The 17,959-nt window shown below is 40.8% G+C and overlaps 1 pseudogene; it reads right to left on the reverse strand.

The window, feature by feature from the left end:
• Positions 1-324: 324 nt before the first annotated feature.
• On the reverse strand, positions 325-1,260 carry LOC133052874 (melanoma-associated antigen B5-like; annotated as a pseudogene).
• Positions 1,261-17,959: the final 16,699 nt, after the last annotated feature.

The raw sequence follows: 17,959 nt of genomic DNA on the forward strand, positions 1-17,959 counted from the left end.
CTCACCAGAACTAGCATAGAGCCTTTCAAAGAGCAGATGCTCAAAAAATAAATGAAGACAGTAAGAGGTCTAACTTGTTAAGATTTAATACCTCCTGCATACTTTAATAAGCATATTAAGGTATAAATTATTTAATTTTACAAAACAGAAGACAAAAAAGATGGAGAAAAATCAAGGTTGATCATGTTTTGAAATTTTTTTCATTTTATTTTTTCATTCCATTCTCCCAGCAATTTTATTGTGGGATTGCTTCCCATTTCAACAAAAGTCCCTATTTTGATGTCAAATGTTCTTATCTGGATGATTTTTTAAAAGTCTTGGGCTTTAGTAGGGATGGAAGAAGCTGCTGGATGTAGCCATGGAACCTGCTTGGAAGTGACAGTCATACCAGGCCTGGCTGTGACTCCAGCTCTCTCCTCCTCATCTCACAAAGCTTCTTCATATTGTGATGAGAAGGCACTGGGGACTGTATCATTGACTTTTGCCAACAATTCCAAGACTTTCATTTTGCTGGTTTCAGCATGGGCTCTTGGGCCCCACAGGAACTCGTAACGTGGAGAATCACTGTTGGCAACCTGGTGGTACTCCAGGTACTTCATCATCACTAAGTCTTTGGTGATGATCTTCCTGGGCTCTCAGTAGATGAAGTGTTTTCTCCCAGCATATACTCGCATCATATTCAAGAATCTCCAGATGTCTTCCTCAGCGGCACAGTTGCCCTTCACAAAGATCACACCCAGGACTGTCATCAAGAGACCCGTCTTAGGTAAGCCCCTACCATCCCACACTCTCCCATTGTTGGGGAGTTTCAGTTTGCTGACAGGGTCAGCAGGAGTGGATGGTTGAGTCAACTTCCTTCAAGTCAAATGCAAAGACAGCCTCGATGTGTTCAGAAGCTCTCTTGAGAATCTCGGCAAATCGGTCATGGTATCTTGGGTGGATAATCTTCAGCATGTCTTCCTTCATAATGGGCTGCTTCATTTTATACTTGTACAGAAGGAACTGCTCCAACAAACTTACCGTGCTGTTTAGAATATCACTGTAGGTGGTCTCAGTAGAAGATGAGACATTGGAGGAAAATGAATCTTCCTCATCTTGACTGGTATCTTCTTCATCAGATGTTGTATCAGAAGTGCTTGAAAAAGTATTGGTAGTAGATGGGGCTTTTGAAGACCCCTGGGAAGTGCTATTTGACCCAGTAGCTGATGAGCTCTGTGAATTATCTTCTAAGAGAAAAGAGGTAGAGGGAAGCTCTTCCATTACTGCAGCATGAACTCTCTTGTGACTCTGGGGCTCATCTCAGGTCTGGTGGCATTTCTCACAGATGTGGAGCTTACAATTCTGATGCCAAGGCATGATGACTGTGCTGGGGGTCAGTGATTAGTAGTGTGAGTAGAAGGGCAGGTGATAAGCACCCACGGGATGACGAAGCTTGAGTGTGTAGCCGCAGCAGGGAAATACCACCTTGGTTATAAGGAAGGCTACATTTGTGGTTTTCTTAAGGGCACTTTTCTGAAAGCCCACAGGGTTCCTGTTCTTCTAATCAGCCTGTGCTTTGGGAACCATGTTAAAGGAAATTAGAGTGATCTTTAGGCTGCATCCTGCTACCCCTGCCTTAGGCATGCTGGGGTGACAGAAGGGGCTGGTAGTCTTTTACATTTAGAAGTCTCTTTCTTCACATTCAAGACCATCACCCAACTGGTGGCAGGTCATAGGACCCATTCTCTCTGCTGTTCTGTAGTTGGCATCACAAATCTCCCTGGGATTTCTGAGAAAGAAGTGAAGGGGTCCTCAGTAAGTACTTATAACCCAGTTCTGAGTGCTCAGTAGGAAGTTTTCGGTCCTGACTTCTGGAGTCCTCAGCACTCATTAAGAGTCCTTCATTTGGTTCCACATAGGGCCTGGTGTCCCCACACCTTTCTTGGAATGGTATCTGCACCTTCAAACTAAGGATATCACCTCCTATAGAACTAATATAAATGTTTGTGGAACTTCAGCTTCTTAGCTCTGCCCTGGTTCTTCAAGTGCTATAAAAAGGAGCAGGGCTGGATTCATTATCACTTCTCTTTATTGGTAGATGATCCCTCAGTCCTTGCTTTGACCTCTGTCATGGCCTGAAATTCTACCCTCCCTTGCCTGTAGGCCCACCCATTATAGTAGGGCAAGCACCACCATGAGACCCCTAGGAGGAAGTAAGATTCTCCTCATCTGTCCATACCTATCCTTGGTCTTCTGAGGCTCAGAGTTCCTCACCTTGACTCCTGGGGGACTCTGGATTTCCTCTTTCTTTCACCCTAAGGTGACCCATGTAGACCAAAGATCATGTCCTTGCAAGCCCTGAAAAGAAGTGAGGGGATGCTCAGCCGGGCAGCCCTGTCTTGGCCTTCTGAGAGCAGACACAGGCCAGTCTCTGTGACATCAGTTATGATATGGTTTTGTCTCCTCAGTCCTCAATCGTCAGTCTTCACCTTGACTCCTGTCTCTTCTATGAAAGACTTCTTGGGAAATGCCACATCTTTGAAAAGCCTTAGTCTGCCTGCAACAAATCTCATGGAGAAAGAGTTGAGTCCCAGGAGTAATGGGGAAACTGCAGTCTGGGAGTGGCCCCAGCATAGGTGGTGTGCTATCAGAGAAAACACGCTGATCTCTTTCTTCTCTTCACTGACCAGACATAGCCTCTTCTAGAACCTCCATTCTAACAGATTAACTCTCTAAAAGGAAGGGGCTGAATTAAATGATTTTGTGAGCCCCTGATCTTTTGCGGTTTGCTAACATTTCCTTTGTAGATAAATTGTCACTGAATGCTATCTACTTCTTTATTCATACTTCACTTTTATTTTCATATTTTTGTAACTTATTTTTGGGGTTCTTTATTCCAAAACCATGTTTGGGGTATGAAGTTCTGCTATTTAGCACATGAAATGCATTTTGGACTAGTGTTCAGAAAGAGGAAGAGACCCAAGGTTGGCCTCATCCTGGAGGAGTGGCACAGTATGGGCTCTAGAAGAATTCAGTGTCGGGGTTCAGTCCAGTTCCCGTCATTTATGAGCTTTGAATTTGAGCTTTTTTATTCCAGCTTCTTTATCTGCAAATTGTGCTTGAAAAAGTCTATAGTGTAGGACCACAGACACGTGTGATGTATGTAAATCACCTGGCACAGTATGAGACAAACTTTGGTACATTCAATGAATGGCAGTAATTATGAAGATGATTTTTACCCCAAATGATAGCAAACGTCCATCACATAATTTTATTTCCAATCTATATTAGAGAGTATGCAACCTCAAACAATAATCAAATCCACATTGGCACTAACGCTCCCAAGCAAGTAAAACTAAGCCGTTTTTCCCCTATTAGAGCTTCTGTTTTAATATGGATGTGAAGTTATCTTCTCCACATGGATGCCAGTACAAGTTCATTTGTCTCAAGGACCAGCAATTTCCTTCTCAGGTCCCTTTTATACAAACCACCCCTAATTTAATAACCATTGCCACTAACAATTAAGCCCTCCCTGAAAATTTGCCAAATTACACTCAACATAACCTAATTAAACTGCTCTTTTAACAGAGCAAGCTCTGGTGCTCCCATATCACAAAAAGTGAGAGTCCAGTGGCTTCTTCGCATCTCAGTTCAATGGGTATCATCACCCTTATTTCTCAGAAACTCTCTGGATAACTTATGATGAAAATACCTAGTTTGAGTGTTCACTTGCCATGGGTCAAGTGCACAGGGCCCCTTTCCCTTAGTGGAGATTCTCTGGTTTCCTGACATCCCAAAATAATTGTGAATATATGGTTTCCATTCCAGGTTTAGACTCAGCTCTGAGAACCATCATGTGAGGGTGTGACATCAGTCCCACAGCTTCATCTAGCCGACCATGTATCTGGACTGAAAATTACCTCCCACCAAGGAACCAGAAGTTTCCCAAGACCCAGTGCTGCCTTAATCAGGTAACTGATACTTGGTTGCTCTCATTTAGAACCTCTGCTTCCACACCTACCCCCTATTAATTGTAATTTATTTATTCCTTAGAATTATCTCACCATCTTCCTTACATGATAGCTGCTGCTAGACTCTCAAAATCCTATGGGCAGTGGTTTGGTCTTCATTTTCTTACTAACCCAGTACTATAAGAAAGCATTCTAAATAGAAGATGGTCAATTAATTTAAGAGAAGAAGGAAGTAATGAGGAAAAACTCAATTTTATTATGATTTAAGTGGCATACAGTTTGAATAAGCTAAGCAAATCTAAGTACATATTATGCACTTTTATAAGGAAAGAGGATAGATAAGAGGAAAAGTAAGAATTAACCAGCCTTTACTTTTGTTTCAAGGTTTTGTGATTCCAAATATTTTTCTCTAGGATTCTTACACATTTCCAAGTAAAATTCTATTCCAGTACTATGTTATCTTGTTCTGGAGCAAAAGAAAAATATTGAAATCTTTTCAACTTTTTTACAAACAACAAACTCCTAATTTTAAAGCTAAACAAAAATAAACAGGAAATAATAATTAATAGATTTAGATTTTGACATTAATATACTTAGGTTTTGAAGGAAAATATCACCAAAACTGTGACGTTCAAAAATTTTAAACATCAAAAAATGGAATTTATATAATTCAAACATTTATTTTCTAGCAAAATAAACCTTATGAAGAGTAATAACATTGCAAAATATAAAATACCTCTCTCTACCTACGTACCTACATCATCTGTTTTTGACTAGGTATTATTCATATGGAAAAAGAAAGACATATGTATTTTGTTAAAACTGCACCTAAACTCCTTTACTACTTAAAAGTGTAAGAACATATGGATTTTGTTCCCTCTACCCATACTACTTTGCAGTATTTATCAGCTTGACTGCTCTCTTCCAACACAAAGGGAACAAAGTGCCCTGCCCGCCTCCCTAGATGTGGGAGGAGCTGCAGGACTTGGCCCTGGAAGGGGCACTGGCCTCGCCATGGTTGGAGCCCTGGCCGCGCCTCTCAGCCCTGCTCTCTCCAACTGATCTCTCAGATCTCTCAGCTCTCCGGATAGAAGTCTGGGAAGGAACTCGGGACCATATCCTGGATCTTGGCCAAAACTTCCAGCACCTTTGTCTTACTGATCTCAGCATAAGTTCTCGGGCCCCGCAGGAACCCCTAGTGTGGAGGATCACTATTGAGTACCTCGTGGTAGTTCAGGTACTCCTTCTGCACCAGATCTTTGGTGATGAGCCTTCTGGGCTCCCCAAAGATCCAGTGCCTCCTCCCAGCACAGACCCCCAAGACATTGAGGAATTCCCAGACCTCCTCCTCCGTGGTCCTGTTACCCTTCATGAAGGTGACCCCCAGGAGTGCCATGAGGAGACTGGACTTGGGCAGCACCCCCCATCACTCAGACTTTGTCACCTCCAACACTGAACTTGTTGATGAGGGCGTAGATGTTCCTGCTGCAGTCGACTTCCTTCAGCTCCAGGCCAAACACCACTGGCTCTCACTGGCTCTCCTGAGGATCTCAGGCAAGTGCTGGCCTGTACTTCCTGCTGACGACTTTCAAAAGGGCGTTCTGCCTGATGGGCTCCTTCTTGGTGTACTTCTCCAGCAGGAACTCCACCAGCATGCTGGCTTTTCTGGTCAGAGGATCTTTGTGAGTGCTCTGAGTGGCCAGGGCTGCCTGGGAAGCACCTGCACTTTCCTCCTCTGGGCCCAGGGCACCTTCATCAGATCCTGCACAGGAAGACTGTGCATCAGGAGAGCTAGGGGCCATGGCTTCCTGAAGCTCCTGGAGATTGCCAGCAGCAGGGGAACTCGGGGGAGAACCCTGAAGGACAAAAGAGGGGGAGGAGGGGCACTCCTCTTGTGGGGCTGCAGCAGCACTGGCCTGGGGCTCCTGAGTGTCCCCCCAGACCTGGTGGCATTTCCCGTGGGCATGGTACTTGTTCTTATGCTTCTGAGGCATAATGACACAGGTCAGGGACCACAGGCAGGCGTGCGGGCTGGAGGGCAGCTAAGGGGGGCACCTGGAGGAGGGACAAGGAAGTGCTGTGAGCATCTTCACTGGGGAGAGGCCTCCGCGGCTTGAACCAAGGTTGCCTCTGAGGGGTCCTTGAGGCCAGTGCTCTAGGACCCACAGGGCTCCTGTTCTCCTGTTGAGCCTGTCCCCTAAGACACCTGAAGAAGAAGTGAGAGTGAGCCATGGGGCAAGCCAGACAGCCCTGCCTCGGCATTAAGAGTGGGGCCTGTGGGGACTGGCAGGGGAGGCAACTTGTCACAGTTCACATTCAGAGTCAGGATGAAAACTGGGGCAAGACTCCCCGGTATCCGATCCCCTCCACCACACCCACCTATTCTCTCTCTTACTCTGAAGTAGATACTGCCACCTTCCCTGTCACCCCAGAGAAATGGAGGAAGGAGTGATCAGTCCTCCACTGAAGGGTCCAGGACCTTCCCTTCTGCTGCCTGGTGGCTGCCCCATCACAACCAAGCTCTAACCTCCCTTCTCAGACTGCCGCCCACCTTCCCCAACTTTGGCCAGGAGGAAGTGCTGACCACAGGGGAGGGTCCTGATTCGCCCGTGTGTTGGGGAGGATGGTCCTCACCCTGGCTTCTCCCAAGCCCTGACGTCCTCCCTCTACTGAGCAGCTGCCAGCCCCTAGGACTGAGATCCCCTCCTCCCTGAGTGTCCCGCATCCAAGATTGCAGTGAGGGAGCCCCTCAGCCTTTAGAGCTGTCTGGATGCTGCCCAGATGTTCCCCAGTCAAGTTGCAGTGGCCTCTGTTCTGGGGTGTGGAGACCCTAAGTCCCCCTGAGTTTCCTTCCTTCACTTCACAGAGTCAGGAGCTTTCCCTCTACTGAGCAGAACTGGAGTCCACCAGCCCCAGACTGAAGCCTTCCTCTTGGAAACCACGTAGGTTAAGTGGATTTACTTGGGTCTTAAGATGCAGGTCCAGATTTTCTGGGTGAGAGAAGAGGCGGGGTGGCCACGGGTCGTGTGGCCCCTTCTTCAGAAGGAAAGGGCTTGGTCGTGCCAGACTTGTGTCCTCTCACTTGTAACTCACATCACCTCACACTTTGACACCTGGTGAGACCTGGGTCTCCTCCCTCTGGGCACCCTACATTTCAGTTCTCAAAGATCGCAGCAGCTCTTAAAGATGGCATCTCACCCCCAGTGTGTGTAGGAGGCACTCACTTCCTGTCATGAGCTTCTGTGTTCCAGGAAGACAGCAGAGGTGGGGCCAGGGTGGGCAGGGTTCTGCGGGAGCTACCTGCAAGACTGACATGTGGACCTTTCCTTGAATCTTAGCAGATCCTGTGACGACCCTGTGTTGAAATGAGTCTATGGGTCTCCTTCCCAGGCTCAAGTTTCCACCCAAACCCCAGCAAGAAGTGTTCGGGAGCTGAGCCTAACAGCCTTCCAGGAGCCCCTGATACTGACAGTGAGGACACTCTCGGCCCCTCTTCTGTGCTGAGTCATGCTCTGTCCCCTCTCCGTGTCTTCCCTTGACCCTTGTAGGTGCTGGACTACGTCCCATCTGCTGACCTGAGGACAAGGCCTCACATCGAAGAGGTCAAGTCCCAAGACTCCTGGTGAGAAGTGCATGTACATCTCTGGACACTTCTGCCTGAGGCTTCCTGGAAATGGCTCTTGCAGTTAAGATGAGCTGAGAGAAAAGGATGGGAGACTGTCTTCTGTGGTGTGGAACCCCTCACATTTCACTCAGGATCTTCATATTGATTGCAGGTGGGGCCTGGAAATCCTTCCTTTTCTGGTATGAATCCGTTGCAGTCCCTAACCATGCCCGGCACAATCCCAGAAGAGTAAGTGAAGGGGATCCTTAGCCTGACAGTTCTCACAGTGGGCTCTTAGTAGACTGCAGGGTCATTTCTCAAAAGTTCTGAGATGAATTTCTGTCTTTGTACAATTACTGTGATGCAAGCTTTTCTCTTTTAGTCCATGTGTGACAGTCTATTAAGGCGATTATATAAAAAGGCCTGTTGTCATACACTAACAAAATTAGTGCTGGTTATTTCATGACCTCTGGGCCATACTGCCACATCTAACCCAAACTTTGGTGCCAATGTTCCTGGCTTGGGGGCTCTGAGATGCTGCCTCAGATTCCTTCAGTGAAGCAGTGGTGATTCATGGTCCCAGGGCACAGTGGAAGAATCCAGGGCTCAAGTTTAAATTTTCCAGCTGATCCTGTTGTCTGCTTCCCTTTTAGTCTGCACACCTGTGTCAGCTTCAGAGTAATCCCCCACCTGGGCACTCATAGGGTCAAGTTCAAAGGAGATTTATTGTCCATCGGGGATTATTTAGTTTTGTGTTTTTGCTTTTTTTAAAAAAAATGTATTTATTTTAATTGGAGACTACTTACTTTACAATATTGTAGTGGTTTTGCCATACACTGACCTGAATCAGCCATGGGTGTACATATGATCTCCATCCTGAGCCCCCCTCCCACATCCCTCCCCATCCCATCCCTCAGGGTCATCCCAGTACACCAGCCCTGAGCACCCTGTCTCATGCAACAAACATGGACTGGAGGTCTGTTTCACCTATGATAATATACATGTTTCAGTGCTATTCTCTTAAATCATCCCACCCTCGCCTTCTCCCACAGAGTCCAAAAAACTGTTCTATACAACTGTGTCTCTTTTGCTGTCTCGCATATAGAGTTATCATTACCATCTTTCTAAATTCCATATATATGTGTTAGTATACTGTATTGGTGTTTTCCTTTATGACTTGCTTCACTCTGTATAATAGGCTCCAGTTTCATCCACCTCATTAGAACTGATTCAAGTGTATTCTTTTTAATGGTTGAGTAATATTTCATTGTGTATATGTACCACTGCTTTCTTATCCATTCGTCTGCTGATGGACATCTAGTTGCTCCCATGTCCTAGCTATTGTAAATAGTGCTGCGATGAACATGGGGGTACACGTGTCTCTTTCAGATCTGGTTTCCTCGGTGTATATGCCTAGCAGTTGGATTGCTGTGTCATATGACAGCTCCATTTCCAGATTTTTTAAGGAATCTCCACACTGTTCTCCATAGTGGCTGTCCTAGTTTGCATTCCCACCAACAGTGTAAGAGGGTTCCATTTCCTCCACACTCTCTCCAGCATTTATTTTTTGTAGACTTTTGGATAGCAGTCATTCTGACCAGCGTTAAATGGTACCTCATTGTAGTCGTGATTTGCATTTCTCTGATGATGAGTGATGTTGAGCATTTTTTCATGTGTTTGTTAGCCATCTATATGTCTTCTTTGGAGAAATGTCTGTTTAGTTCTTTGGCCCATTTTTGATTGCATCATTTATTTTTCTGGAATTTAGCTTCAGGAGCTGCTTCTATATTTTTTAGATTAATTCTTTGTCAGTTGCTTCGTTTGCTATTATTTTCTCCCATTCTGAAGGCTGTCTTTTCACCTTGCTTATAGTTTCCTTCGTTGTGCAAAAGCTTTTAATTTTAATTAGGTTCCATTTGTTTATTTTTGCTTTTATGTCCATTACTCTGGGAGGTGGGTCATAGAGGATCCTGCTGTGATTTATGTCGGAGAGTGTTTTGCCTATGTTTTCCTCTAGGAGTTTTATAGTTTCTGGTCTTACATTTAGATCTTTAATCCATTTTGAGTTTATTTTTGTGTATGGTGTTAGAAAGTGTTCTAGTTTCATTCTTTTACAAGTGGTTGACCAGTTTTCCCAGCACCACTTGTTAAAGAGATTGTCTTTTCTCCATTGTATATTCCTGCCTCCTTTGTCAAAGATAAGGTGTTCATAGGTGTGTTTTTTTATCTCTGGGCTTTCTATTTGTTCCATTGATCTATATTTCTGTCTTTGTGCCAGTACCATACTGTCTTGATGACTGTAGCTTTGTAGTATAGCCTGAAATCAGGCAGGTTGATTCCTCCAGTTCCATTCTTCTTTCTCAAGATTGCTTTGGCTAATCAAGGTTTTTTGTATTTCCATACAAATTGTGAAATTATTTGTTCTGGTTCTCGGGAAAATACCATTGGTAGCTTGATAGGGATTGCATTGAATCTATAGATTGCTTCAGTAGCATAGTCATTTTCACAATATTGTTTCTTCCAATCCATGAACGTGGTATATTTCTCCATCTATTTGTGTCCTCTTTGATTTCTTTCATCAGTGTTTTATAGTTTTCTATATATAGGTCTTTTGTTTCTTTAGGTAGATTTATTCCTAAGTATTTTATTCTTTTTGTTGCAATGGTGAATGGAAATTTCTCTTTCTGTTTTCTCGTTGTTAGTGTACAGGAATGCAAGGGATTTCTGTGTATAAATTTTATATCCTGCAACTTTACTATATTCGTTGATTAGCTCTAGTAATTTTCTGGTGGAGTCTTTAGGGTTTTCTATGTAGAGGATCATGTCATCTGCAAACAAAGAGAGTTTTACTTCTTCTTTTCCAATCTGGATTCCTTTTATTTCTTTTTCTTCTCTGATTGCTGTGGCCAAAACTTCCAAAACTATGTTGAATAGTAGTGGTGAGAGTGGGCACCCTTGTCTTGTTCCTGACTTTAAGGGAAATGCTTTCAATTTTTCACCATTGAGGATAATGTTTGCTGTGGGTTTGCCATATATAGCTTTTATTATGTTGAGGTATGTTGCTTCTATTCCTGCTTTCTGGAGGGTTTTTATCATAAATGAATGTTCAATTTTGTCAAAGGCTTTCTCTGCATCTATTGAGATAATCATGTGTTTTTTATCTTTCAATTTGTTAATGTGGTGTATTAGGTTGATTGATTTACGGATATTGAAGAATCCTTGCATCCCTGGGATAAAGCCCACTTGGTCATGATGTATGATCTTTTTAATATGTTGTTGGATTCTGTTTGCTAGAATTTTGTTAAGGATTTTTGCATCTATGTTCATCAGTGATATTGGCCTGTAGCTTTCTCTTTTTTTGTGGCATCTTTGTCTGATTTTGGGATTAGGGTGATGGTGGCCTCATAGAATGAGTTTGGAAGTTTACCTTCCTCTGCAGTTTTCTGGAAGAGTTTGAGTAGGATAAGTGTTAGCTCTTCTCTAAATTTTTGGTAGAATTCAGCTGTGAAGCCCTCTGGTCCTGGGCTTTTGTTTGCGGGAAGATTTCTGATTACAGTTTCAATTTCCGTGCTTGTGATGAGTTTGTTAAGATTTTCCATTTCTTCCTGGTTCAGTTTTGGAAAGTTGTACTTTTCTAAGAATTTGTCCATTTCTTCTAAGTTGTCCAATTTATTGGCATATAGTTGCTGATAGTAGTCTCTCATGATCCTTTGTATTTCTGTGTTGTCTGTTGTGATTTCTCCATTTTCATTTCTAGTTTTGTTAATAGTTGTCTTTATTCCTTGGATAAGTGTTTCATCATTTATTCTGGGTATAGGAAACAGCAGCCTGTGTTTGATTGTGGTCTCATCTGCTCTGAATATGGTACTAGATCTGTAAAGGAGTTAAGGAAAATCAACAGTCTTACAATATCTGTTCCTCATGAATACACCTAACTTTATTCTGTTTGAGACTTCTTTTTCCTAAGGCTCTTAGGAAATTCTTCTTGTTGCCTCCAGGTAGATTGTATAGATTTTTCTAAGGTTTCTTTGTTGGTACATTTCTTGTATGGTTGCTTTTGTTTATGGTATATTTTGTATTACATGATCTAAGTAACTGTTGATTCTTCCAGGCCAGACTCTTGGTTTTTCTATGGTCATCTCTTTTATATCAGATTGCTGAAGTTACTTATATGTTTGAATATTTTCTGTGCCTGTTTCCTAAGATTTTTAATTTGAGGATCAAATTATTATCATTATCTTTTGCTTTTCATCTTTTCATTATTCCTGACTCTTATTCATTTGGCATTGTTGTATATAACTCTGTACTGGCTATGTGTTTGTCTCCAGATATCTTTCTAGATTTTAAAGTAATAGACTGTTTAGGAAAAATTTTATTTGGAACATACTTGCTGTATAATGTCTTAGTTTTTGTTGTACAAGAGTATGAAAGCAGATAGTATCCAGAGTTCCAAAGAGCCAGTCTGTTCCTCCATTTAGCATCTTCTATTATTGACATCTTGTATTGGTACAACTAATACAAGTTCATTTGTTAAAATTGACCAGCTAATATCAATACAGTGTTATTAACTATTGTCCATTGATTACTATATATTTTAATTCTGGTGTTTTAGAGTTCTGTGTTGTTGTTGTTCAGTTGCTCAGTCATGTCCGACTATTTGCAACCCCATGGTCCACAGCACGCCAGGCTCCCTATCCTTCACCATCTCCTGAGGTTTGCTCAACTCATGTCCATTGAGTCAGTGATGCTATCCAACCATCTCATCCTCTGCTGCTCCCTTCTCTTTTTTCCCTCAATCTTTGCCAACATCAAGGTCTTTTCCAATGAGTCGGCTCTTCCCATCAGATGGTCAAAGTATTGGAACTTCAACTTCGGCATCAGTACTTCCCCTGAATATTCAAAATTGATTTCTTTTAGGAATGACTGGTTTGATCTCCTTTCTGTCCAAGGGACTCTAAAGAGTTTTCTCCAGCACCACAATACAAAAGTGTCAGTTTTTCAGCACTCAGCCTTCTTTATGGTTCAGTGCTCACATCCATACATGACTCCTGGAAAAAAAAAAAAACAGGTTTGACTATACACACCATTTTCAGCAACATGATGTCTCTACTTTTTAATATGTGATCTAGGTTTGTCATAGCTTTTCGTCCAAGGAATGAGCATCTTTTAATTTCATGGTTGCAGTCACCATCCACAATGATTTTGAAGCCCAAGAAAATAGTCTGTCACTGTTTCCATTGTTTCCCCGTCTATTTGCCATGAAGTGTTGGGACCAGATGCCATGATCGTAGTTTCTTGAACGTTGAGTTTTAAGCCAGCTTTTTCATTCTCCTCTTTCACCCTCATCAAGAGTCTCTTTAGTTCCACTTCACTTTCTGCCATAAGGGTGGTATCATATGCATATCTGAAGGTATTGATATTTCTCTTAGCAATTTGATTCCGGCTTATGTTCATCCATCCAGGAATTTTCATGATGTACTGTGCATATAACTTAAATAATCAGGGTGACAAATGCAGCCTTAAAGTACTAATATCCCAAATTTGAACCAGTCTGTTGTTCCTTGTCCACTTCTAACTGTTGCTTCTTGAACTGTATACCCGTTTCTCAGAAGGCAGGTAAGGAGGTCTGGTATTCCCATCTCTTTAAGTATTTGCACAGTTTACTGTGATCCACACAGGCGAAGACTTTAGCATAGTCAAACAAGTAGAAGTTTTTCTGGAATTCTCTTGTTTTGTGTATGACCCAATGGAGATTACCAATTTGATATCTGATTCCTCTGCCTTTTCTGAATCCAGCTTGTACATATTGAAGTTCTCTTTTCAGATACTGTTGAAGCGTAAGTTGAAGGATTTTGAGTATTCCCTTGAAAACATGTGAAAATGGGTGCAATTATATGATACTTTGAACATTCTCTGGCATTGTACTTCTTTGGGATTGGAGTGAAAGCTGACATTTTCCAGTCGTGTGTCATTTGCTGAGCGGTCCAAATTTGCTGGCATATTGAGTGTGGGACTTTAACAGCATCATCATTTAAGGTTTGAAATAAGTCAGCTGGAATTCTATCACCTCCACTAGCTTTGTTCTTAGGAATGCTTGCTAAGGCCCACTTGACTTCGCATTCCTGGATGTCTGGCTCTAAGTCAGTGATCACAACATCGCTATTATCTGGGTCATTAAGACCTTTGGTGAATAGTTCTTCTGTATATCCTTGCCACCTCTTCTTAAAATCTTTTGCTTCTGTTCTGTCCCTATAGTTTCTGTCCTTTATTGTGCCCATCTTTGCATGAAACGTTCCCTTGGTATATCTAATTTTCTTGATGAGAACTCTAGTCTTTCCCATTCTATTTTTTCCCTCTGTTTCTTTGCATTGTTCACTTAAAAATGCTTTCTTGTTTCTCCTTGCTGTTCTTTGGAAATCTGCATTCAGGTTGGTATATTTTTCCTTTTTTTCTTTGCCTTTTGCTTTCCTTCTTTCTCAGGTATTTGTAAGGCCTCCTCAGACAACCGTTTAGCCTTTTTCACTTCTTTTTCTTGTGTATGGTTTTGGTTACCACCTCCTATACCTTGTTCTGAACTTCCATCTTTAGTTTTCCAGGCAGTCTTCCTACCAGATCATATCCCTTGAAACTATTCCTCACCTCCACTGTATAATCATAAGGAACTTGACTTAGGTCATATCTGAATGGCCTAGTGATTTTCTCTACTTTGTAAAGGAGTTACGGAAAATTGACAGTCTTACAATATCTGTTCGTCATGAATATACACAACATACTATTCTGTTTGAGCCCTCTTTTTCCTAAGACTCTCAGGAAATTCTTCTTGTTTCCTCCATGAAGACTATATACATTATTCTAAAGTTTCTTTGTAGGTAGATTTTTTGTATGGTTGCTTTTGTTTATGGTGTATTTTCTGTTATATGGTGTAAGTAATTGTTGACTCTTCCAGACCAATCTCTTGATTTTTCTGTGCTGATATTTTTTTAATATCAGATTTTTGAAGTTCCTTATATGTTTCAGTATTTCCTGTCCTGTTTTCTAAGATTTTTAATTCAAGAATCAAATTGTTACTGTGATCTTTTGCTTTTCATTACTTCTGACTTTTATTCATTTGGCATTGTTGTATATAACTCTAGTGGCTATGTGTACTTCTCCAGATTTTTTTTCTAGTTTTTTAATTCATAGATTTTTTAACAATTATTTTTAATGAGAAGATAATTAAATGTTGTGTCAGGTTCTCTTGTATGAAGCAGCTATAAGTATCCATATGTCCGCTCCCTCATGCACCTCCCTCCCACCCCCGACCTCACCCCTCTAGGTCGTCACAGAGCCGACTCCTGTGTCATACAGGAACTTCCCCCAGATGCCTGTTATCCACATGGTAGTGTGTGTTTGTCCATGCCACTCTCTCATTTCGTCTCTGTCTGCTTCCCCCGATGTGTCCACATGTCTGTTCTCTACGTCTGTGTCTCCATTCTTGCCCTGCAAGTAGGTGTATAACTACCATTTGTAGATTCCATATATGGATGTGTTAACATACAATGGTTTTCTCTTTCTAACTTATTTCACTCTGTATAACAGGCTCTAGGTGCATCCAATTTATTACAACTGACTGAAATTTGTTCTTTTGTATAAATGAGTAATATTCCATTGTCTATATCCACCACAAGGTCTTTATCCACTCATCTGTCAGTGAAAATTGAGGTTACAATCCATGTCTTGGCTGTTGTAAATAGTGTTGCAATGAACAGTGTGATACATGTATCTTTTAAGTTTTTTACCTATTTAAGTTATTTACTCAGTGTATATGCCCAGTAGTGGCATTGCTGCATCATATGGCAATTTTCTTTCTATATTTTAAAGTAATCTCCATACTGCATTCCATAGTGGCTATATCAATTTACATTCCCCCTCAGAGTGAAGAGGGTTCCCTATTAATCACATCCTCTCCTTCATTTCTTATTGGTAGATTTTTTTTTATGATGGCTTTTCTGACAGGTGTCAGGTGATACCCTATGTAGTTAGATTTGCATTTCTTTTGTAATGAACGATGTTGAGTCTTTTTTTATGTTCTTTTGGACCATCTGTTTGTTGTTTTTTTATATATAACCAAAATAGGATTACAGAGAATTAAGCAGATTATATAGAGTTCCCATACAGCCAGTGTCTTCCTCTACTTAGTATATTAACATCTTGTATTGTTTGAATGGATACAAGTTCATTTCTTAGAATTGATCAACTAATATCAATACGTTATTTTTAACTATTGTCCATTGTTTACAATATTTTTTACTTTTTCTCTCTCACAGTTCTGTCGTGCTTCACAAATGCATGACATTACCTGCTCAACAAACATAGTGTCATGCAGGGGAGTTTCAGTGCACTATAAATCTCCCATGATTCACCTGCCCATCTCTCAAAACCTCACTTTGAGCCCCTGACAACTACTGTAAGTTTTCTTCTTTCTAACAATTGGCCTTTCCCAGAGTATAATATTAATAGAATGATACAGGATGTAGGCATTTTATGCTGGCTTCTTCTACTATTCAATATGCATTTGTTTCTCTGTATGTTTTTATGGTTTGAAATTTTTCCTTTGAAGGCTGAATAGCATTTCATCATGTAAACTACCAAGTTTGTTTACCCATTCATGTACTGAAGGTCATCTTGATTGATTTCAGTTTTTGGCAGCTATGAATTAGCCTGCTGTTAATATTTTTGAAGGTTTTTGGATGAAGTTAAATTTTCAGCTTTTCTGAGTAAATACCTAAGTGAACATCTGCTAGATCATATAAGACTATGTTTAGCTTAAAAGAAATTGCCAGACAGTTTCCAGTATGTCTGTATCACTGCATTCCTGTCAGTGCTGAGTAAGACTTCCTATTGGTCCTGGTCCTTACCAGCATTTGAGATCATCAGGTGTTTGTTTTTGTGTTATGCCTGTTAATAGGTATGTCATTGTTGTATTAATCTGAAATTCCCTGAAGACATGTGATGTAGACCATCTTTTCATAGGCTGGCTGCCATCTGTGTATATTCTTCGGTGAGATGTCTGTTCAGCTCTTTTAACCACTTTTAGATTGACTTATTTGTTTTCTTATTGTCGAGTTTTAAGAGTTGATTGTGTATTTTTGCCACATGTTTATCATGAGATATGTCTTAGAATTATTTTTCCCAGTTTGTGGCCTTTCTTTTTCATTCTCTTCATAGTATATTTTGCAGATAGAAATTTCTAATATTAACAAAGTTCAGCTTATTATTTTCTTTCATGGATTGTGCTTTTGGTGTTGTGCCTAAAATCTCATTACCAAACTCAAGTTTTGCCCCCGTGTTATCATCTAGATTTTTTTGCCTATTCCATATGGCATGTGAAATCCTAGTCATGACCAGCAATCAAAGCTGTTCCCCCTGCAGTGGAAGTGTTGAGTCTTAAACACTGGACTGCCAGGGATGTCCCTGCAATTTTTTTTTTAATTGTGAATTTTTCATTTAGGTCTGTGATTGCTTTTCAGTTAATTATTTTGAAAGGTTTAGAGTTTGTATGTGGATTCATTTTTCTTCTATATGATGTTTAGTTATCCCAGGTCTGTAAGTTTAAAAGACTGTCCTTTTCCATTGAATTGCCTTTGGTCCTTTATTAAAGGTCGGTTGAGTGTTTGGGGTGTCTGTTTCTAGATTTTCTGTTCTGTGCCATTTATCTGTCTATTATTCTGTTAATAGCATACAGTCTTGATTATTGTAGCTTTAAAGTAAGGTTTGAAATCCAGTAATATCAATTCTCTGACTTTGATCTTCCTTAACATTGACTTTGGTTGGTATTATGGATCATTCCATATTTTACATAAACTTTAAATTGTTTGTTGCTGTCTACAAGCTACCTTGCTAGAATTTTGAACAGAATTGCATTAAGTATCTAGATTAAATTGGAAATAAGTGACATCTCAACAATATAGCATCTCTCACTCTATAAACATGAAAGGTCTATTTATTTAGATCTTCTTTAATTTTTTTCAGTGCAGTTTATTTTTCTCATGTAAATCTTATACATACTTTTTAAAAAATTATTTTTAATATATTTTGGTGCTAATGTAAGTGGTGTTAGGTTTTTAATTGCAAGTTCCATCTCTTTCTTGGAAAACAATTGACTATTATATATTAGCCTTACTAATATATTAATTATATAATAATTATATATTGAATATATATTAACCTTATTAATATATACTTCTGTCTTATTAATGCCAGGAGTTTCCTTGTTGTTGATGATTATAATTCCATTTTTCTCTTCCAAATATCTGTATCTTTTGTGTCCTTCTGTTATCTCATTGCACTGGCTAGGACTTTCAGTCCAGTGTTGAATAAGCATGGTGAGAAGGGATATCCTCGTCTTGTTCCTCACCTTAGTGTG

This window comes from Dama dama, chromosome X, assembly GCF_033118175.1.
Source record: "Dama dama isolate Ldn47 chromosome X, ASM3311817v1, whole genome shotgun sequence".
NCBI lineage: Eukaryota > Metazoa > Chordata > Mammalia > Artiodactyla > Cervidae > Dama > Dama dama.